Genomic DNA, 23,506 nt, shown 5'->3' on the forward strand with positions numbered 1-23,506 from the left:
ATTCATTTGTGGCTAATTAGTACGGAATTCAATAGCTGTTGTAGTATGCTAAAGAAATCAAGGCAAATCCATTATATTCTCAATTTTAAATATACAAGTTTTTCTTTCCTCTTCTAGAATTTCTTTTATATATATATATATATATATATATATATATATATATATATATATATAAATAGAATCTTGATTAGGGCAGCTGGCGACGATCGTGCGACGATCGTGCGGTCGTCTCATTATTGTCGATTCTTTACCTCTTCGATCTGACTCTCTACTACTTTTATGTTTCGGTCCCACTTCTACTACTTGTTTGAGCCTTTTACCCCTACATCGAGGTAATTTTAAAATATGCATACAAAATGCACCAGTAGCTGGGTCTGGCGATGTTTCAAGCTCTAGAAATACACAATTAGCAGGGAGCAGCAGCATTGTTGCAGTTGAGAAAAGACAAGAGGACTTCTGCAACTACCAATCCTAAGAATGGTGATTTAGGAAGTTGGGCATGTATTTGAATCCAAGCTCTCCTACTGTGTGCACCATGTGAAACATAAAAGGATGAAGGATTAGCCCTCATAAATATGAAATAAAAGCTTTTAGTTACTTAGTTCTTATTACTTCTACTGGAATCTGGAATCAAATGCTTTGGCTGTAAAACATACATAATAGAAGTTTTTTGTATTGTTTTTCCAGCTATGTACATAACTGCTAAATAACAACTCGTGGTTCGGTTCCTGTGCATAAAAAATAAAAAGAAAAAAAAAATTATTACCACTTAAAAAATTTGAATTTAATACCAAGGCTCTGAGGTAAGTATCAATTGGTAAGCCAAAATCCTAGTATCTAGGATCATATGGACCATTCATAATGGCCCTACACAAGTTGGTAAGCTAAAATCCTTGTATCTAGGATTATACCTACATAGTGTATGTACTTCCTGGTTGCCCTCCTGTGCACTATGTCCGTCTTTTAGGAAATTTTCACCTATGAATTAGCCTTTGTAGTATTCATCAAAGTTGTAGCTCTTCAAGTTATCTTTCTAATGACATAAAAATCACTTGATTTGAACATTCCTACGCAGAGATATGACCAAAATACCGACCAGTGGACGAATTGTGCGGGAATTTCAACTTCTTGCTCTTTTGATCCACTTTTACCTTTGTTTGTCCAAATGACCAAGACCACTAAACACACCACAATTTGGCTCTCTAAAAGGTTCCCTCATCTTCATAGCTTCACATTGGCTCTCATTGGCTCAACATGCGTCCGAAATGCTCCAAAAATCACTCAATTCATCTAAATCATCAAGAATTACACATAAACACACAAACGAATCAAATGAGTGACACTTTGGGTAAAATTATAACAAATAACAAGGAAAATAAGCTTAAATGTAAGGTGAAAACATTAACATTTTGGCAGTTATCAACGATCTAGTATCCCACAAGGAGTTGGAACTTTAAGGAGTTGTTGGAAGGTGAAGAGTTGCCGGAGAAGATGAATAAAAATACATGAGAAAGAGAAAAGGCCAAAAGAGTTTTAATTGAGAGGGGTAAAGAATGTCATTTATTTAAAATAATACTGATATAGATGGAAAAAATAAGGTATGAAGCTACTAGCTTATTTTTAAAACCATACCTAAGGTAGCGTTTCAAAATAAGCTATTATTTTACGCTACTAACTTATTTTGAGAACACTTCCAAATATAACTGATAGCTTATTAGTAGCTTAAAATTAGGTATAAATCTGCCTAAGAGAGCCTAAATGATGTATACATTTATATTAATTATTGTAAATGCGCTATTTATTAAAATTAAAAGTTTAAAATGTCAAATTAAAAATTTCAGTTGATTCCACATGATATGCCCAAAAACCCGATGTTTTAGAGTTAGGGCCAAAATATTTTAACACGATAAAAATGAGCCCAATAATCTAACAGGATTGTCCTAAAACCAATAGAACTAGGCACATTAAATTGGCGAAATGAAGTATCTTTACTTTCGTTAGTGCTAGAATTGAAGTTCTCACATGAGAAACGATGAATGTAGAAGTCGGATGATTGTATTCGATAACCAAGTAACGATAAAGAGATTACAAGATATACAACCTAGAGTGTTATACAATGTAGACTTACATAGATAATATAACAATAGATGTGATAAGCCATAATATAAACTAGGTGATGTCTTCAATTATTGTAGGTGCATGAAAACTTTCTAACAATCTCTTTCTTTAGTAAGATAATTAAGAACAATTACATGAGTGTTGTGCATGTGATGGACAGTGAATTGTTTTTCCTTCTTGAAAAAGAAATTGTGGCTATTTTATAACTTTAATATCAATGTTGAAAATGTGAAATTTTGTTTCCATCCCATCAATTTAGAGAATATTTCAATTTGAACACATAAAAACTCTTCTCCCAACACATAAAAACTCTATATGTGTGTGTGTTTTTTTTCTTTTGAAATCCCATAAGTGTGTTTAATAATCTCTATTTGTTGGTATAAGTTAGTGATTTATTCCTTAATTGTTTAACTTTGGAGGTTTAAACCATAACATGGTTAACAAAAATTAAGGACTATTTATTCTAAGTATTGATTGAAAGTTTGAAACCACTAATTACTCATAACTAAGAGTCTTTTTTTTTTTTGAGAAACTCATAACTAAGAGTCTAAGAGACTAATATATACTATACTTTTCCCATATATACGGGAAAAAATGTTAAAAACGACACCTTTGCATATTGTAAGAATTTTAATCAAAATATTTAAATTTTAATGATCTTCACCAGTATAATTTTACCCTTCAACCCAAAATATCTATCCAAACTCTCAACATATTGACATGTCATTTAGGAAGTTTTCTTAATATTTATTGTATAAACCAAATAATGCATATATTTGCAACTCAAAAAACAAAATAGTTATCTGACTAATTAACTTGTAACGTTATGCCACCTTTCAAAAAAAAAACTTGTAACCTTATGATTGACAATTGAATGGTCTAACCATTAGGTTGTCCCTATTATATATATATATATATATATATATATATATATATATATATATATATATATATATTTATATTTATATATTATGTGTGTGTAATGCGTACAGACCGTTTTGTACGGGCGTGCGGTCATTCATCATTAAGTATGCACCACAATGTGTTCATAAATACACTAGGGTGAAATGTACAAATGCATATACATTAAAAATGCATCACTTTGGTGGTGCATGACCGCACGTCCGCATGGGAATCAGACCATATATATATATATATATATATATATATATATATATATATATATATATATATATATATATATATATATATATGTGTGTGTGTGTGTGTGTGTGTGTGTGTGTGTGTTGAATGTTTAAATACATGCATATATATTAACAATGTTTTTGGAAGAACTATTCAAATTAGAGTTCAACTAATCCTTGTATCGAGGATCGTAGGGACCATTCATAATGGGCCTACACAAGTTGGTAAGCCAAAATCCTTGTATCTAGGATTATACGGACCATTCATAACGGGCATACACAAGATAATTTTACAATTGTGAAATATATACACAGGCATTTTAAAAGAGGTAAAACACATTATAGGCACCACCGGATATAAAAAAAACTTGAATTAAAGAACTTGTAGTCATTGAAAGGATCGAAATGTGATATCAAATAATGTGAAAATAAATTAATATTAATATAGTACTAATAACAAAATAATTCTTAAAAATCTCAACTTTTTAGGATCTCGCACTTTTACAAACAAAATTAAACAAGACTAATATGAGATTTTGAACACATAACTTAAACCAAATGTTCCTTAATCTATTATCCCAATTAACTTATTTAAAGTAGGTCATGTCATATTAATTAACATGCATTCATGTTGTGTTGAGACATATGTATCGCAAAATATCTGTTTGACATGAACATAACATGTTTAATAAACATGTTACAATCCATAAACTTAAACAAAAACAAGTTATTAAACAATATTATTATATATGTTATAACATGCATATATCGATTTAACCTAAAAGGTTAAAAAATCTATCATAATATGTTAAATAGATGTTGAACTTACAATGATTGACCGAGACTCCATGCTGGTGAATTGAAGCTATGTTTGGAGCATTGGGAGGTTGAAGTTGGGATTTCATATTTCCTACTGGCCTCTCCTCATTATGTCATCCACATTAGTAGATTTTAGTGTAGTGTTTGAGGAAATTTTAGTGATGTGGCAGTGAGAGAGTGAAGAGAGAGAACAAGTGAGGACCTCCTGCAAGGAAGGGTTTTTTCGTCACTGGTCATGGGCCCCACCAAATTGAATAGCAACCGGAAGAATCTTGCATGGAAGGCAACATATATAGCGCCCAGCCGTGCGCGTGCAGTGCACGCGGCCGCTGGGCACATTACACTTGCTTGTTTTGTGTGTGTGTGTGTGTGTGTTTCTGATAGACACCCTATTTAGTTTATTTTTAAAAAATTTTTCTTTCTTCTCTTTTCATCTTCTCTCTCCTAGTTGGCACTTCAAAAATCGATCCAAAAACTTCACTATTGAGGATATCCTTAGCAATTAGCATTAGTTGCAGCCTATTTTATATTTTGAAAAATGTAATAAAAATTATACCCTACTCGTATGGACACTGCTTAGTGCAAAAATAGTTTTAAATTAAATTTAAAATAAATAGTTTCTTATCATGTGTATTTGCTTGACATACCCCAGAGTGTGAGGATGACCCAATGAGTGTTTGAGAGAATCTTCTCCAACGATTACCACGAATGTGGCTTGTACGTAGAGTGTAAATTCGATCTCTAGCTTATCATATTTTTTGTCTTTGGATATTTGATATAGTATTATGGAAAGGAGTGATGGGATGGCAATTTGTACTATTGTGGTATGTATGACGTTATATTAAGTATGCTATTAAGGCGTGTTCATTATTTTTAGATAAAAGATTGATTTGACAATTTGTGGAGTATAAAATGGGTACAGTTTATGTGAATTGTAGTATGCAAAGGTGTGCAATTTATGTGGGGTTTTAATATTTTATTATTAAATGCCACCTGGGTCGCAGTTTATATGGACTTCGCGTGGAGTACAAAATATGTGCAATTTAATAGTTCATATGGCATTTGATTTTTATTTTTTTTTAAAAGAAAAATAGTCGACTCGGCCCCCTTAAGTCAATAAAATAATACAATTAATCCATCTTTGTTTAGTTATCATGCCGTCAAGGTGTTTAACGAGGAAGGAGAGAGCTTCCTGGGCGTGAGCCATGGACCGTCTCCAGCAGTCGAGAGTTTCATCTTCTTCTTTACACCAGAGGCAGCTTCCATCCCCCGTCAACCCTCGTTTCTTAGTGCTGCTTCAATTGTATAATTATTGTATTAGGAATTAAATTTTTTTTAATGTGCATGGCTATTGTAATTCATTAGTGGCTAATTTGTTAATCTATTGTGGTGCAGTATGCTAAACAAATATAGGCAAATCCATTCTCAATTTTACATACACAAGCTTTTCTTTCTTCATCTAGAATTTTCTTTATATATATATATATATATATATATATATATATATATATATATATATATATAGAATCTTGATCAGGTGCAACGGACTCCTCCCGTGCAACGATCGTGCGGCCATCTCAATATTGCCGATTCTCTACTTCTTCGATCTTTCATCACAAATTCTATGCTTTTTACTACCTGTTTGAGCCTTTTACCCCTACATTGAGGTAATTTAAAAATATACAAATAAAATTATTATCACTTAAGAAACTTAGATTTAATACCAAGGCTCTGAAGTAAGGATCAATTGGTAAGCCAAAATCATTGAATCTAGGATCGTATGTACCATTCACACACACCGGACGTCTATTTGCTCCACTCCATCGTCAAATCGACGCCTTCCATCACCGACTCATCACAACTTTCATTTTCAATCGGTGATACTCCGGCCCTTTGATTTTTCATTGGCGACTCTCCGTCACTCCGATTTTCCTTCAACAACTCTTTATCGCTCCGATTTTCCATATGCGACTCTTTGTCGCTCCGATTTTCTATCGTCGAGTCTATTGTATTGATTTTCCATCGAAGACTTATTGTTTCTTCCATCGTCCATCATCAGCTCTCTATTGCTTCAATTTTCTACCATCGACTCTCCTTTGCTTCAAATTTCCATCGCCAATTCAAATTTGCTTCAATCTTTGATCACACATTCTCTACTTCTTCAAACTTCCTCAGGCGGCTCTCTATTACTTTGATCTTCCATTTCAACTCTTCGCTGCTTTGATACACCATCACTGACTCTCTACTGCTTCAATTTTCATCTCCGACTCTCTACTACTTTTGCAGCCCATTTCTACTACATGTTTGAGCCTTTTACCCATACATCGAGGTAATTTAAATCTTTTTGTAGTTTGTGTGTTTGTAATAGTATAGAGAATAAATGTATTGAAAGTGTAGAATGAGTAAAACATAATTGAAATAGGCCTCTCAATTAATTAGACAATTTTTGTTGCTTATTACAGTAACTGCCCTATATATTTTCTCAAATCTCATTTCTCTTGATCACTCACTCTTTATTAATTGTATATATAGCTATCATATTTCTCTCAATTTTAGATAGTCTCATCTCTCAACCATCTTTCTTCTAAATGAAAAATATAGTACTCCTCGCCCAATGTCTTATTTTACATATCATGTTTACTATTTATCGGTTAAATAAACCAATTCTTTTCTATTTGCTTTTTTTTTTTTAGTATTTTTTAATAATTTTAAAATTTGTCTTTATATGTGTTTGATAGAATTTTAATATTATTGTTTCTAAATATGTAAATTTTATATACTAAAACTAAATTTAATATTATGAATAATTGATTTGTATATAACTTGAGTTAATTCTCCTTAACCGAACTAGACACATTAAATAGGTCATATCTTTACTTTCGTTAGTGCTAGAATTGATGTTCTCCAATGAGAAACTATGTGATGTCTTCAATTATTGTAGGTGCTTAAAAACTTTCTAGCAATCTCTTTCTTTAGTAAGAAAATTAAGAACAATTACATGAGTGTTATGTGCACGTGATGGATAGTGAATTGTTTTTCCTTCTTGATAAAGAAATTGTGGCTATTTTACATTTTTACAACTTTAATATCAATGTTGAAAATGTGAAATTTTGTTTCCATCCTTTCAATTTAGAGAATATTTCAATTTGAACACATATAAAAACTCTATTAAGTGTGTTTAATTGGAGCAAATTGCTAAGGTATTAAATAATGTTTTGCTTCTGCTGCTACGGCGGCGACGGTTGGTGTTGCCGGAGAGTCGGAATGCACCCATGGGAAACTTGTGGTTCCGGTGTTCGCTAGAGGTTCATAGCCGCCGCCACCACTTCCGGCCCTTACTTCAAATTCCCCCTGCTCAGCTCCAGGTACCGCTCCCCCCACACCTCAATTAGCACCGCCGTAGCACTCTCGCTCCAGCAATCCTCTCTGCCGCCGCCCGCCGGTTTACTCTGCTGCTAGTAAAGCCACGACCAACGCCTTGGTGCCGCCCTGAGGCGACGCCGACACAGTTACCTTCACCGCTATCCACCCGTTGGATCTCGGCGACATCGGCGATGCTGACGAATGAGACTACATCTCCTCATTGTCTTCCATCAATCCAATCGAGAAAGTTACGTTAAACAAGGCAAAGAGAGAGAGAGAGAGTGATTAGAAAAAGGCGAAGCAAAGAGGGATTGGTAGAGTGGGTGGAGAAATCTAGGGTTTGGGTTGACCGATGGAAATGAATGGCCCGACTTTGTTGTGGTGAGGAGCGAACTTTTAAATTTTATTTTTTTGAATTGAAATTTATCGGCAGGTAGCTTCTTTTCCTTCACGAACCGGCTCCACCCTTTATGGTCATCACGTAGCTTTTGTCCTCTTCCTCGGCCGCCACAGCTGCCTCCAACTCCGTCGCGCCGCTGCCGCCTCCAACTCCGATGACCGGATCATGGGGCTGGATTTGCCCTTCGACGGGCATTTGATTCACGGGTACTACACATTCGGTGGACTCGTTGTCGCTCAGGAATAGGAGAATAAACAAATATAGAAAGATCAAAATATTTCTGAATTAGATGGCATTTTAACAGAAATACTAACAATGGACTAAAAGTGGAACAAGTTCAATAACAATGGGTGCAAAGTGACAAAAAAAAAAATCAAGGTGGACTAAAATTGAAAACGCCTATATAACAATAGGACCAAAAATGGAATTCACTCCTAAAATAACAGGGAATTCTGAAAGTTGCTATGAACTTATACAGCATGAATATGAATCACAAGTATAATACTCTGCATAAAAGAAGAACTAGTCCAAACGAAATGCCATGGCACATGACAATTGAGGACACTGATCAATTTCAATTCTTCTAAGTTTTAGTTCCTTTTCTTTTTGGCAAGTGGAATGCAAATAAAATTCCAAACCAATAATGCCATGGCACATGACCCAAGATAATCTTTTTTATATTACATTGCAGCCATGATCACTAATTTAAATATTTCGGCATTGTAGTAGTCGTCACTAGTACCGCTACTTTATCCTATATCGGTAATATGATGGTAACTGCTTCCAACATCACTATACTCCTACCGAACACGTCCTACCAACGAACGCTTACCGAACACGAACACGAGTAGTTTACTGAAAGCTCTGTTGGCTAACAGCCCCAAGAGTAGTGGTATATAGTATGGTGATGTTGGTAGCAGTTACCATCACATTACAGATATAGGACAAAGTAGCGGTACTAGTGACGACTACTACAATGCCGAAATATTTAAATTATGATCACTGGTGCAATGTAAAAATACGAATAATATTTTATGTATTTGTGACCTGTTTATGAATTGAACTAGAGGTAACTTGTTTACCTATTTATTGTTAAAATAGTGGATATCAGGTTTTTTTTTTTATTGCTAGCTCTCTATTGCTTCGATCTTCCTTTTCAACTATTTGTTGCTTTGATCCACCATCGCTAACTCTCCACTGCTTCAATTTTTCATTGATGCGACTCTCTACTACCTTTGCGTTTAATTTTGTAACTTAGTCTCACTCTGATTTTACGTCGCCGGGTTTCGCTCTTGAGTTTTCGTCACCGAATCTCACTCTGAGTTTTCGTCACCGAGTCTCGCTCTGATTTTTCGTCGTCGAGTCTCGCTATGATATTTTGTCGCCAAGTCTCGCTCTGATTTTTGGTTGTCGAGTCTCGCTCTGGTCTTCCATTGACAACTCATCGCTGCTTTAGTCTTCCGTCGTCAACTCTCCATTACTTCAATTTTGCATATTCGACTATCCGTTGCATCAAATTTCCATCGCCGATTCTCTACTACTTCGAATCTTCAATCATACGTCGCAGACTCTTTGTTTCTTCGATCATTAATTGCCTATTCTCCGTTGCTTCGATCTTCCATCTTCTACTCTTTGGTGCCTTGATCTACCATCGTTTAGTCTCCATTGCTTCAATTTTCCATTGCTGACTACCTCTCCGCTACTTTTTGCGACGACTTCTACTACCTGTTTGAGCCATTTACCCCTATACCAAGGTAATTTAAATCTTTTTCTAGTTTGTGTGTTTGTATTAATATAGAGACTAAATATATTAAAAGTGTAGAATCAGTAACAAATAATTCAAATAGGCCTCTCAATTAATTAGTTAATTTTTGTTGTTTATTAGTTATTACCCTAATTGCTCTATATCATTTCTCAAATCTCATTTCTCTTGATCACTCACTCGTTATTAATTGTATATATAACTCTCATATTTCTCTCAATTGGATAGTCTCATCTCTCAACTCTCTTTCTTCTAAATGGAAAGTATTGTACTCACATTGTCTTATTTTAAGTATCATACTTATTATTTATTGGTTAAATCAACATTTTTTATTAGATTATTTCCTTTCTGTATTTACAAATAATTTTTTTTTTTTATTTTTTTTATTTTTTTGTGTTTAACATAACTTTTAATATTATTGTTTCTAAATATGTTGATTTTATATACTATAACAAAATTTAATATTATGAACAATTGATTTGTAAATAACTTCAGTTAATCCTCGTTAACCGACTAGACATATGAAATGAGACAAATGAATTGAAGTATCTTTACTTTCCTTAGAGCTAGATGTTCTCGAATGAGAAAGTAGGTGATGTCTTCAATTAGTGTAGGTGCTTAAAAATTAAACTTTCTAGCAATCTCTGGAAGTGGAGTTGTTGCGCGGCAGGATAAGCAATCTGATTAGGCTGTGTGAGGCGGTTGAAATTGTTGGCGCAAAGGAGAAAGAAAAAGGCATATATACCTAAAGAGGAGATGAAAGATCTCCTGTACAAGGTGTAAAAGGATTAAAAATTTGAATGAGGAGATCCAGGCACACAATCGCGGGGAGAGTGTAAAGGAGGTTTTCAACAATATAATGTTGCGAGTGCTGATTAGTGAAAACCCTTCTTCTGTAGTGCATCGCAGCTGCTTGATTGTATGTAATTCATTAGTGGCTAATTTGTTGGGAATTTTAAATACACAAGTTTTTCTTTCCTCTTCTAGAATTTCCTTTAAATATATATTGAATCTTGATCGGGTTGAGCGGACTTATCCCGTGCGATGATCGTGCTGCTGTCTCATGATGCACTCCACCCGTGCGGCCGTCTTATCGCCGATTCTCTAATCCTTCATCACAAATTCTCTCCTTCTTCGATCTTCTACCGTCGGCTCTCTAATGCTTCGATCTTCCATCGTCGGCTCTCTAATGCTTCAATCTTCCTTTTCAACTCTTCGTTTCTTTGATCCACATCATTGACTCAACACTACTTAAATTTTTCATCGCCCACTCTCTACTACTTTTGTGTTTCGAGCCCACTTCTACTACCTGTTTGAGCCTTTTACCCCTACACCAAGGTAATTTAAATTTGTTTGTACTTTGTCTGTTTGTAATAATATAGAAAATAAATATATTGAAAGTGTAGAATGAGTAAAAAATAATTCAAATACGCCTCTCAATTAATTATTTAATTTTTTTTTTTTGTTTATTACCCTAATTGCTCTATATCATTTCTCAAAGAGTTAATTCCAGCAATGGTCCTCCGACTATTGCGATTTTTCAAAATTGGTCATCGTCTTTTAATTTGGACAAAATAGGCCATTGACTATCAGATTTGTTCCAGCAATGGTCCTTCCGTTAAGTATCAGTTTGGTTGGCGTTAAATAGAGGGGTATTAAAGTCATTTCCTTAAAACTTTACCTTTTTTTCACCATTTTCATAAATTCCGTCGTCTTTTAATTCTCACCCGACAGTATCTCTCTCTCAATTTACCTTACACATTCTTCTTCTTCTTCTCTTTCTGCATTAGGCAAATGTTGTTTCAGTAGATCATTAGAGAGAGAGAGAGAGAGAGAGAGAGAGAGAGAGAGGTTGGTATTAGAGATTCTTGGAAAATTCAGATGATAAGAATTAAATATGAATAATTGTGTGTTTGTTTTTGTTTTGATTGTTGGATTAGTATCGTTTGGGTGTGTTGGGATTAGGAGTTTTGTAGAGATTAATAAGGGAGAGAACGGTGGAGGGTTTGGGTTTTCTGAGGTGCCGGAGTAGCGGAACGGCGTGGGCTGTCCGACGATTAGCTAAGGTGTACTAAGGACTGAAACGTCGTCGTCCAGCGGCCCTTCTCTGTTTCACATAGCCATGACTCTTGACTCGGAGTATCTCTGGGGGTCATTTGCGGTGGTGCACTCTGTGATTGTAGTATATTTACAAACAAATAATACTCGGAGTATCGGGTAATCGATCCACAGGGAAGTGGTTGTCTTAAGCACTGGTTACTAATTAATTTATTCATTAAAGCTAATCCTAACGATAGACTTGGAGGGTTGCATTAAATAAATAAAATAAAGCAGTGATTGAGGGTTTTGAAAACAAAATAGAGAGATTGTGATTCTTCGGATTCAAGTGTTTAATCCCCTAGTGCCTAACCTAATGTAATATTAAATCTGGGTTCATACAAGTGTGAGAATGCAAGGTGGTATAGAGCTACTCTCCTAGTCACTAACACGGGTGAATTTCCACTCTCGTGGCTTAAACACCCATTAAAATAAGATCAAGCATCATAACTTCCTAACTACTACCATCTCTCGATGTGCAATAATCAAGAATTAATCTCCCTAACAAAATTACGCTTTCTCAAGGTGCAACAGTTAGGTGCAATTGTGTATACCCTAAGTTATGCCCAACTGTCGTTGTGACACAAACAAAGCAAACGAAACAAGTAACTATGGTCACTAATTACAAGCATCAAACAATATTATCACAATTGCAACACAAGTATTAAACCCAAATAATAATATATTAAAGAATCTGAAAGCTTAGGCACATAGGTTCATAAACACTTTTACCCGAAAATCTCTAATGGAATTTAGCCCTGTATGGCTAAATTATACATAGCAAATAATAATAAATACGAATTATCGAAAGAGTACAAGAATGAACCAGACGATTTTCTTAAATCTCCATAGTCTTCTTCTTGCTTCCCAAGATAACTTGTGGCTCTTGATTTCTCTCCTTCTTGTCTCCTTCTTCACTCTTCACCACATTGACCATAGCTTCAGAGTTTGTCTCGGTAATGATTCTTAAAGCAAGACAGAGCCCATCCCTAAATCCCTAGAGTTCTGCCATGAAACTGCTAGTTATCACAATCTTTGTGATGAAACCCACGACCCACGAGCCATTGTGATCACGAACCAAACCACCATCCCTGACCATGCTCCTGTTGGCTTTGCGTGCCGTGTCAGTGTTGAGTTTAAAGTTGCCGGGTGTAGGTGGAAGCCAATTAATCCATCTTTGTTTAGTGATCATGCTGTCAGGGTGTTTACCGAGGAAGGAGAGAGCTTCCGGGGCGTGAACTGTGGACTGTTACCAACAGTCAACCGCTCAATCACATCTCCTGAATGCATGGTCCAGAGTTTCTTCTTCTTCGTCACACCAGGAGTAGCCTACATCCTCGGCCAACCCTCGTTTGTTAGTGTTGCAGCTTGAATGTTATAATTATTGTATTAGTTGATAAACCAAGTATGTATGAAGTAGTTAGCGGATGATTTGAGCAAAACTAGTAGATTAGGAAAATTATTTTAATGTTTATGGCTATTGTAATTCATTAGTGGCTAATTTGTACGGAATTTGTTCATCTATTGAAATAGCTGGTGTAGTATGGTACACCCCCGCACTTCATTGTTAATTGTCTTGATTATGACTTAATGAATTAGCTCTTGTTTTTAAAAAAAAATCTCAACTTTTTTAGGATCACTCACTTTTATAAACAAAATTAAACAAGACTAATATATGATTTTTAACACATAACATATAAACCAAATGTTCCTTAATCTATTATCCCAATTAACTTATTTAAAGTAGGTCATGTCATATTAATTAACATGCATTCATGTTGTGTTGAGACATATGTATCGCAAAATATCTCTTTGACATGAACATAACATGTTTAACAAAGATGTTACAATCCATAAACTTATACAAAAACAAGTTATTAAACAATGTTATATATGTTATAACATGCATATATTAATTTAACCTAAAAGGTTAAAAAATCTATCATAACATGTTAAATAGATGTTGAACTAGGTACATTTTATTTTTGGAATTCAAAAGAAGTATATCTAATCACATAACTTACTACAGTTAGTCCGAAGAACCGAGCAAGATTCGTGGACCAATTAATAAAAGTGGCTAAATTTTGAGAAGTGACTGAATACATGGTTTGCCAATGCAAACCATGAAACTTAGAATTATAATTGAACTAAATTTATAAATTCTAAGAAATGTGATAAAATTATTATTTAGTGGGTTGTGAGATTTATTGACATAAAACTTGCCAGTAGGCTAAAGTTTAAATTCTATTAAATCCAATTAAACCCTTATGATAATATTTTATCTCAATTATTGCTAAATGGACAGAAGAATCTGGTGACATAAAACTTGCCTGTCGGTTAAAATTTTACTCAATTATAATATTAATATTTCACACATTTATTGTATGAATATATATTGAAAAAATATATAAATATGAGTGAATTTAAAATATCTCTATGAGATATTTTTTACGATATTACTTTTATAGATTGATTTAATTTATACAAAAAGAAATAAAGAAAAATGTATTTAAGCAATGTTTGGTTTATTATATTGGCTACATGGCAAGAATAACTAGGGACGCAAACCCGAGACGTCTAAACAAATACACGGAACATACCTAGGGAGAAAGCCAACATTAAACCATACTTTGCACTACAAATATTCTCTAAATTGATAGATATGAAAGCTTCCGTTGTCGAGAATTGAACCCAGGTCTCCCCGGTGAAAGCCATATATCCTAACCACTGGACGACAATGGAACGCTTCCATGGATTATCTGTTGAAAATTAACTTTTGAAAATTATTAACTTATAATTGTATAGTTCACATTTTAAAACCATCAAAGCTAAGTTGCGATGAATGTGGATCAAACACATGACCTTCAGATCTTCAGTCTAACGCTCTCCCAACTAAGCTATCCTCGCATCTCATAAAAAAATTTTATTCTTAATAAACGAATGTTTAGATTTTTGTAACCACAAGCTATTATGTTCCACATATTGCTTCGCATAGTCATTATTGCGTCTTCAAACTCTGAATAAAAGTTAAAACATAGCCACGATGATTACGTTCATGAGAAACAAACCGATGTCATTCCACTACACCAAACATCTCTTGTGCATGTTTCAATTGTTACCACAAGCCAAAGCCAATCATCTATAATAACAACTCTATAATTATTATAAAGTCAACGTAAGCATAAAAAACTGTGACATTTCCTTTCATCACATATATGTATCTATCTATACCTAAATGTTTTTATATTTGGAAAATTACCCGAGTATATATACTAATTACTAATTACTAAATTCTCAATTCTCTAAATCCAAATTTTTTATTTCTATTAGACACTTAGATTGCTATCTTTTAATTTGAATTAAGTTTTATGTTATGTTTGGACATTGGATTTTTGAATATGTAGTGTTGTCTTGTTGTTTGGACTCATTATTGATTGAGGAATTTGAAATATGCCTCGTTGACGTCTTCATTCAATTTTAAATTTTAAATTAATAAAAAATAATTAATTAATTAATTGCGCTAAAGAACTAGAGAATGTTAATGTTCTCAAATTGACCGAACCACACTAAACTACAATGTTAAATAGAATGGTTTCGTATTTTCGAAACTGAAAAAATATAAATCAAACCGAGAAAAAAATGGACCCGAACTGTAAATCGAAATTCCAACCCCAAATTTTAGGTTCTTTTAATTACTATTATTACAATTCCATTAAGTAAATTAAAAAGTTTATCAAGATATTATTGCATGGTCGTTAAATTACTATTGCAAGTTGATTAAGTACTACTGCAAGTCCTTTCAAAAAAAAAATAAAAATCACTACTACAAGTTCATTAAGTCATTTATGCTCCATTGCTCGTCCAACACAACATTATTACAAGTTCAATTAATTACTATTGCATACTTATTAAGCCACTATTGAAGGTATAGTTTAAGTCATCATAGGTCATTTATATTATTAATATATCACACATTTATTGTAAGAATATATTGAAAAAATATATCAATATGAGTGAATTTAAAATAACTCTATGAGATATTTTTAAGGACATTACTTTTATAGATTGATTTTATTTATACAAAAAGAAAATAAAGAAAAATGTATTTAAACAATGTTTGGTTCACTATATTGGCAACATGGCGAGAATAACTAGGGAAGCAAAGTATTTAAGCAATATTTGGGTTATTATATTGGCAACAACATGGCGAGAATAACTAGGGAAGCAAACCAAACCCGAGACGTCTAAACAAATACACTAGACATACCCACCAGAGAAAAAGCCAACATTAAACCATACTTTACAAATCTTCTGCAAATTGATAGATATGAAATCTTCCGTTGCCGGGAATCGAACCCGGGTCTCCTAGGTGAAAGCCAGATATCCTAACCGCTGGACGACAACGAAACACTTCCATGGATTATCTGTTGAAAATCATCGTTTGAAAATTATTAACTTATAATTGTATGGTTTACATTTTAAAACCATCAAAGCTAAGTTGTGGTGAACGTGGATCGAACATATGACCTTTAGATCTTCAATCTGACACTCTCACAACTAAGCTATCCCCGCATCTCATAAAACCTTTACATTCTTAATAAACGAATGTTTAGCCTTTTTTAACCATAAGTTATTATGTTCCACATATTGCTTCGCATAGTCATTATTGCGTCTTCAAACTCTGATTAAAAGTTAAAACATAGCCACGATGATTACGTTCATGAGAAAGAAACCAATTTCATTCCACTACACCAAACATCTCTTGTGCATGATTCAATTGTTACCACAAGCCAAAGCCAATCATCTTTAATAACAACTCTATAATTATTATAAAGTCAACGTAAGCATAAAAAACTGTGACATTTCCGTTCATCACATATATGTATCTATCTATACCTAATTGTTTTTATATTTGGAAAATTACGCGAGTATATATACTAATTACTAATTACTAAATTCTCAATTCTCCTAATCCCAAATTTGTATTTCTATTAGACACTTAGATTGCTATCTTGTAATTTGAATTATGTTTTGTGTTATGTTTGGACATTGGATCTTTAAATATGTAGTGTTGTCTTGTTGTTTGGACTCATTATTGATTGATGAATTTGAAATATACATCGTTGATGTGTTCATTCGATTTTAAATTTTAAATTAACAAAAAATAATTAATTAATTAATTGCGCTAAAGAACTAGAGAATGTTAATGTTCTCAAATTAACCGAACCAAACTAAACTACAATGTTAAATAGAAAGGTTTTGTATTTTAAAAACTGAAAAATAAAAATCAAACCGAGTAAAAAAATGGACCCGAACTGTAAATCGAAATTCCCACCCCTAATTTTAGGTTCTTTGAATTACTATTAATACAATTCCATTATGTAAATTAACAAGTTTATCAAGATATTATTGCATGTTCGTTAAATTACTATTGCAAGTTGATTAAGTCACTACTGCAAGTCCTTTAAAAAAAAATCACTACTACAAGTTCATTAAGTCATTTATGCTCGTCAATCAAAACATTATTACAAGTTCATTAAATTACTATTGCATACTCATTAAGCCACTATTGTAGGTATAGTAAGTCATCATAGGTCATCTATATTATTAATATATCACACATTTATTGTAAGAACATATTGAAAAAATATATCAATATGAGTGAATTTAAAATAACTCTATGAGATATTTTTTACGACATTACATTTATAGATTGATTTTATTTATACGAAAAGAAATAAAGAAAAATGTATTTAAGTAATGTTTGGTTTATTATATTGGCAACACCGCGAGAATAATTAGGGAAGCAAACCCGAGACGTCTAAACAAATACACTGGACATATCCAGAGAGTAAGCCAACATTAAACCATAGTTTGCACTACAAATCTTGTCTAAATTGATAGATATGAAATCTTTCGTTGCCTGGAATCAAACCTGGGTCTCCTGGGTGAAAGCCAGATATCCGAACGCTTCCATGGATTATCTGTTGAAAATCATCTTTTGAAAATTATTAATTTATAATTGTATGGTTTACATTTTAAAACCATCAAAGCTAAGTTGCGGTGAACATGGATCGAACACGTGACCTTTAGACCTTCAGTTTGACGCTCTCACAACTAAGCTATCCCCGCATCTCATAAAAACTTTACATTCTAAATAAACAAACGTTTAGCTTTTTTTTAACCATAACTTATTATGTTCCACATATTGCATTGCATAGTCATTATTGCGTCTTCAAACTTTGATTAAAAGTTAAAACATAGCCACGATGATTACGTTCATGAGAAACAAACCGATTTCATTCCACTACACCAAACATCTCTTGTGCATGATTCAATTGTTACCACAAGCCAAAGCCAATCATCTATAATAACAACTCTATAATTATTATAAAGTCAACGTAAGCATAAAAAACTGTGACATTTCCTTTCATCACATATATGTATCTATCTATACCTAAATGTTTTTATATTTGGAAAATTACCCGAGTATATATACTAATTACTAATTACTAAATTCTCAATTCTCTAAATCCAAATTTTTTATTTCTATTAGACACTTAGATTGCTATCTTTTAATTTGAATTAAGTTTTATGTTATGTTTGGACATTGGATTTTTGAATATGTAGTGTTGTCTTGTTGTTTGGACTCATTATTGATTGAGGAATTTGAAATATGCCTCGTTGACGTCTTCATTCAATTTTAAATTTTAAATTAATAAAAAATAATTAATTAATTAATTGCGCTAAAGAACTAGAGAATGTTAATGTTCTCAAATTGACCGAACCACACTAAACTACAATGTTAAATAGAATGGTTTCGTATTTTCGAAACTGAAAAAATATAAATCAAACCGAGAAAAAAATGGACCCGAACTGTAAATCGAAATTCCAACCCCAAATTTTAGGTTCTTTTAATTACTATTATTACAATTCCATTAAGTAAATTAAAAAGTTTATCAAGATATTATTGCATGGTCGTTAAATTACTATTGCAAGTTGATTAAGTACTACTGCAAGTCCTTTCAAAAAAAAAAAAAAAATCACTACTACAAGTTCATTAAGTCATTTATGCTCCATTGCTCGTCCAACACAACATTATTACAAGTTCAATTAATTACTATTGCATACTTATTAAGCCACTATTGAAGGTATAGTTTAAGTCATCATAGGTCATTTATATTATTAATATATCACACATTTATTGTAAGAATATATTGAAAAAATATATCAATATGAGTGAATTTAAAATAACTCTATGAGATATTTTTAAGGACATTACTCTTATAGATTGATTTTATTTATACAAAAAGAAAATAAAGAAAAATGTATTTAAGCAATGTTTGGTTCACTATATTGGCAACATGGCGAGAATAACTAGGGAAGCAAAGTATTTAAGCAATATTTGGGTTATTATATTGGCAACAACATGGCGAGAATAACTAGGGAAGCAAACCAAACCCGAGACGTCTAAACAAATACACTAGACATACCCACCAGAGAAAAAGCCAACATTAAACCATACTTTACAAATCTTCTGCAAATTGATAGATATGAAATCTTCCGTTGCCGGGAATCGAACCCGGGTCTCCTAGGTGAAAGCCAGATATCCTAACCGCTGGACGACAACGAAACACTTCCATGGATTATCTGTTGAAAATCATCGTTTGAAAATTATTAACTTATAATTGTATGGTTTACATTTTAAAACCATCAAAGCTAAGTTGCGGTGAACGTGGATCGAACATATGACCTTTAGATCTTCAATCTGACACTCTCACAACTAAGCTATCCCCGCATCTCATAAAACCTTTACATTCTTAATAAACGAATGTTTAGCTTTTTTTAACCATAAGTTATTATGTTCCACATATTGCTTCGCATAGTCATTATTGCGTCTTCAAACTCTGATTAAAAGTTAAAACATAGCCACGATGATTACGTTCATGAGAAAGAAACCAATTTCATTCCACTACACCAAACATCTCTTGTGCATGATTCAATTGTTACCACAAGCCAAAGCCAATCATCTTTAATAACAACTCTATAATTATTATAAAGTCTAATGTAAGCATAAAAAACTGTGACATTTCCGTTCATCACATATATGTATCTATCTATACCTAATTGTTTTTATATTTGGAAAATTACGCGAGTATATATACTAATTACTAATTACTAAATTCTCAATTCTCCTAATCCCAAATTTGTATTTCTATTAGACACTTAGATTGCTATCTTGTAATTTGAATTATGTTTTGTGTTATGTTTGGACATTGGATCTTTAAATATGTAGTGTTGTCTTGTTGTTTGGACTCATTATTGATTGATGAATTTGAAATATACATCGTTGATGTGTTCATTCGATTTTAAATTTTAAATTAACAAAAAATAATTAATTAATTAATTGCGCTAAAGAACTAGAGAATGTTAATGTTCTCAAATTAACCGAACCAAACTAAACTACAATGTTAAATAGAAAGGTTTTGTATTTTAAAAACTGAAAAATAAAAATCAAACCGAGTAAAAAAATGGACCCGAACTGTAAATCGAAATTCCCACCCCTAATTTTAGGTTCTTTGAATTACTATTAATACAATTCCATTATGTAAATTAACAAGTTTATCAAGATATTATTGCATGTTCGTTAAATTACTATTGCAAGTTGATTAAGTCACTACTGCAAGTCCTTTAAAAAAAAATCACTACTACAAGTTCATTAAGTCATTTATGCTCGTCAATCAAAACATTATTACAAGTTCATTAAATTACTATTGCATACTCATTAAGCCACTATTGTAGGTATAGTAAGTCATCATAGGTCATCTATATTATTAATATATCACACATTTATTGTAAGAACATATTGAAAAAATATATCAATATGAGTGAATTTAAAATAACTCTATGAGATATTTTTTACGACATTACATTTATAGATTCATTTTATTTATACGAAAAGAAATAAAGAAAAATGTATTTAAGTAATGTTTGGTTTATTATATTGGCAACACGGCGAGAATAATTAGGGAAGCAAACCCGAGACGTCTAAACAAATACACTGGACATATCCAGAGAGTAAGCCAACATTAAACCATAGTTTGCACTACAAATCTTGTCTAAATTGATAGATATGAAATCTTTCGTTGCCTGGAATCAAATCTGGGTCTCCTGGGTGAAAGCCAGATATCCGAACGCTTCCATGGATTATCTGTTGAAAATCATCTTTTGAAAATTATTAATTTATAATTGTATGGTTTACATTTTAAATGCCATCAAAGCTAAGTTGCGGTGAACATGGATCGAACACGTGACCTTTAGACCTTCAGTTTGACGCTCTCACAACTAAGCTATCCCCGCATCTCATAAAAACTTTACATTCTAAATAAACAAACGTTTAGCTTTTTTTTAACCATAACTTATTATGTTCCACATATTGCATTGCATAGTCATTATTGCGTCTTCAAACTTTGATTAAAAGTTAAAACATAGCCACGATGATTACGTTCATGAGAAACAAACCGATTTCATTCCACTACACCAAACATCTCTTGTGCATGATTCAATTGTTACCACAAGCCAAAGCCAATTATCTTTAATAACAACTCTATAATTATTATAAAGTCTAATGTAAGCATAAAAAACTGTGACATTTCCTTTCATCACATATATGTATCTATCTATACCTAAATGTTTTTATATTTGGAAAATTACGCGAGTATATATACTAATTACTAATTACTAAATTCTCAATTCTCTAAATCCCAATTTTGTATTTCTATTAACTTAGATTGCTATCTTGTAATTTGAATTAAGTTTTATGTTATGTTTGGACATTGGATTTTTAAATATGTAGTGTTGTCTTGTTGTTTGGACTCATTATTGATTGAAGAATTTGAAATATGCATCGTTGATGTGTTCATTCGATTTTAAATTTTAAATTAATAAAAATAAATAATTAATTAATTGCGCTAAAGAACTAGAGAATGTTTATGTTCTCAAATTGACCGAACCAAACTAAACTACAATGTTAAACAGAATGGTTTCGTATTTTCAAAACTGAAAAATATAAATCAAACCGTGAAAAAAAAAAAGGACCCGAACTGTAAATCGAAATTCCCACCCCTAATTTTAGGTTCTTTTAATTAATTTTAATACAATTCCATTAAGTAAATTTACAAGTTTATCAAGATATTATTGCATGTTCGTTAAATTACTATTGCAAGTTGATTAACTCACTACTGCAAGTCCTTTAAAAAAAAAGTCACTACTACAAGTTCATTAAGTCATTTATGCTCGTCCATCAAAACATTATTACAAGTTCATTAAATTACTATTGCATACTCATTATGCCACCATTGTAGGTATAGTAAGTCATCATAGGTAATCTATATTATTAATATATCACACATTTATTGTAAGAACATATTGATAAAATATATCAAAATGAGTGAATTTAAAATCACTCTTTGAGATATTTTTAACGACTTTACTTTTATAGATTGAATTTATTTATACAAAAAGAAATAAAGATAAATGTATTTAAGCAATGTTTGGTTTATTATATTGGCAACATGGCAAGAATAACTAGGGAAGCAAAGTATTTAAGCAATATTTGGTTTATAATATTGGCAACATGGCGAGAATAATTAGGGAAGCAAACCCGAGACGTCTAAACAAATACACTGGACATACCCAAAGAGAAAGCCAACATACTTTGCACTACAAATCTTCTCTAAATCCCAGGTCTCCTGGGTGAACAAATCTTCTCTAAATCCCAGGTCTCCTGGGTGAAAGCCAGATATCCTAATCGCTGGACGACACTAAATCCCAGGTCTCCTGGGTGAAAGCCAGATATCCTAATCGCTGGACGACAACGGAACGCTTGCATGGATTATCTGTTGAAAATCATCTTTTGAAAATTATTAACTTATAATTGCATGGTTTACATTTAAAAAACATCCAAGCTAAGTTGCGGTGAACGCGGATCGAACACGTGACCTTCAGATCTTCAGTCTGACGCTCTCCCAACTGAGCTATCCCCGCATCTCAAAGAAACTTTTTATTCTTAATAAACGAACGTTTAGCTTTTTGTAACCATAAGTTATTATGTTCCACATATTGCTTCGCATAGTCATTATTGCGTCTTCAAACTCTGATTAAAAGTTAAAACATAGCCACGATGATTACGTTCATGAGAAACAAACCGATTTCATTCCACTACACCAAACATCTCTTGTGCATGATTCAATTGTTACCACAAGCCAAAGCCAATCATCTTTAATAACAACTCTATAATTATTATAAAGTCTAATGTAAGCATAAAAAACTGTGACATTTCCTTTCATCACATATATGTATCTATCTATACCTAAATGTTTTTATATTTGGAAAATTACGCGAGTATATATACTAATTACAAATTACTAAATTCTCAATTCTATAAATCCCAATTTTGTATTTCTATTAGACACTTAGATTGCAATCTTGTAATTTAAATTACGTTTTATTTTATGTTTGGACATTGGATTTTTAAATATGTAGTGTTATCTTGTTGTTTGGACACATTATTGATTGAGGAATTTGAAATATGCAACGTTGATGTGTTCATTCGATTTTAAATTTTAAATTAATAAAAAATAAATAATTAATTAATTGCGCTAAAGAACTAGAGAATGTTATTGTTCTCAAATTGACCGAACCAAACTAAAATACAATGTTAAACAGAATGGTTTCGTATTTTCAAAACTGAAAAATATAAATCAAACCGTGAAAAAAAAATGGTCCCGAACTGTAAATCGA

The 23,506-nt window shown here is 32.4% G+C and overlaps 4 non-coding genes across 4 annotated transcripts; all 4 read right to left on the reverse strand.

The window, feature by feature from the left end:
• Positions 1 to 14,538: 14,538 nt before the first annotated feature.
• On the reverse strand, positions 14,539 to 14,611 carry TRNAF-GAA. The gene has a single exon. It is a non-coding gene; the product is annotated as a tRNA-Phe (tRNA).
• Positions 14,612 to 16,039: 1,428 nt separating this feature from the next.
• Positions 16,040 to 16,111, reverse strand: TRNAE-UUC. The gene has a single exon. It is a non-coding gene; the product is annotated as a tRNA-Glu (tRNA).
• Positions 16,112 to 19,265: 3,154 nt separating this feature from the next.
• Positions 19,266 to 19,337, reverse strand: TRNAE-UUC. Its single transcript has one exon. It is a non-coding gene; the product is annotated as a tRNA-Glu (tRNA).
• A 3,340-nt stretch (positions 19,338 to 22,677) lies between these two features.
• TRNAF-GAA lies at positions 22,678 to 22,750 on the reverse strand. The gene has a single exon. It is a non-coding gene; the product is annotated as a tRNA-Phe (tRNA).
• Positions 22,751 to 23,506: the final 756 nt, after the last annotated feature.

The sequence above is a fragment of the Ipomoea nil genome, unplaced genomic scaffold (genome assembly GCF_001879475.1).
Source record: "Ipomoea nil cultivar Tokyo-kokei standard unplaced genomic scaffold, Asagao_1.1 scaffold0209, whole genome shotgun sequence".
Taxonomy (NCBI): Eukaryota; Viridiplantae; Streptophyta; class Magnoliopsida; order Solanales; family Convolvulaceae; genus Ipomoea; species Ipomoea nil.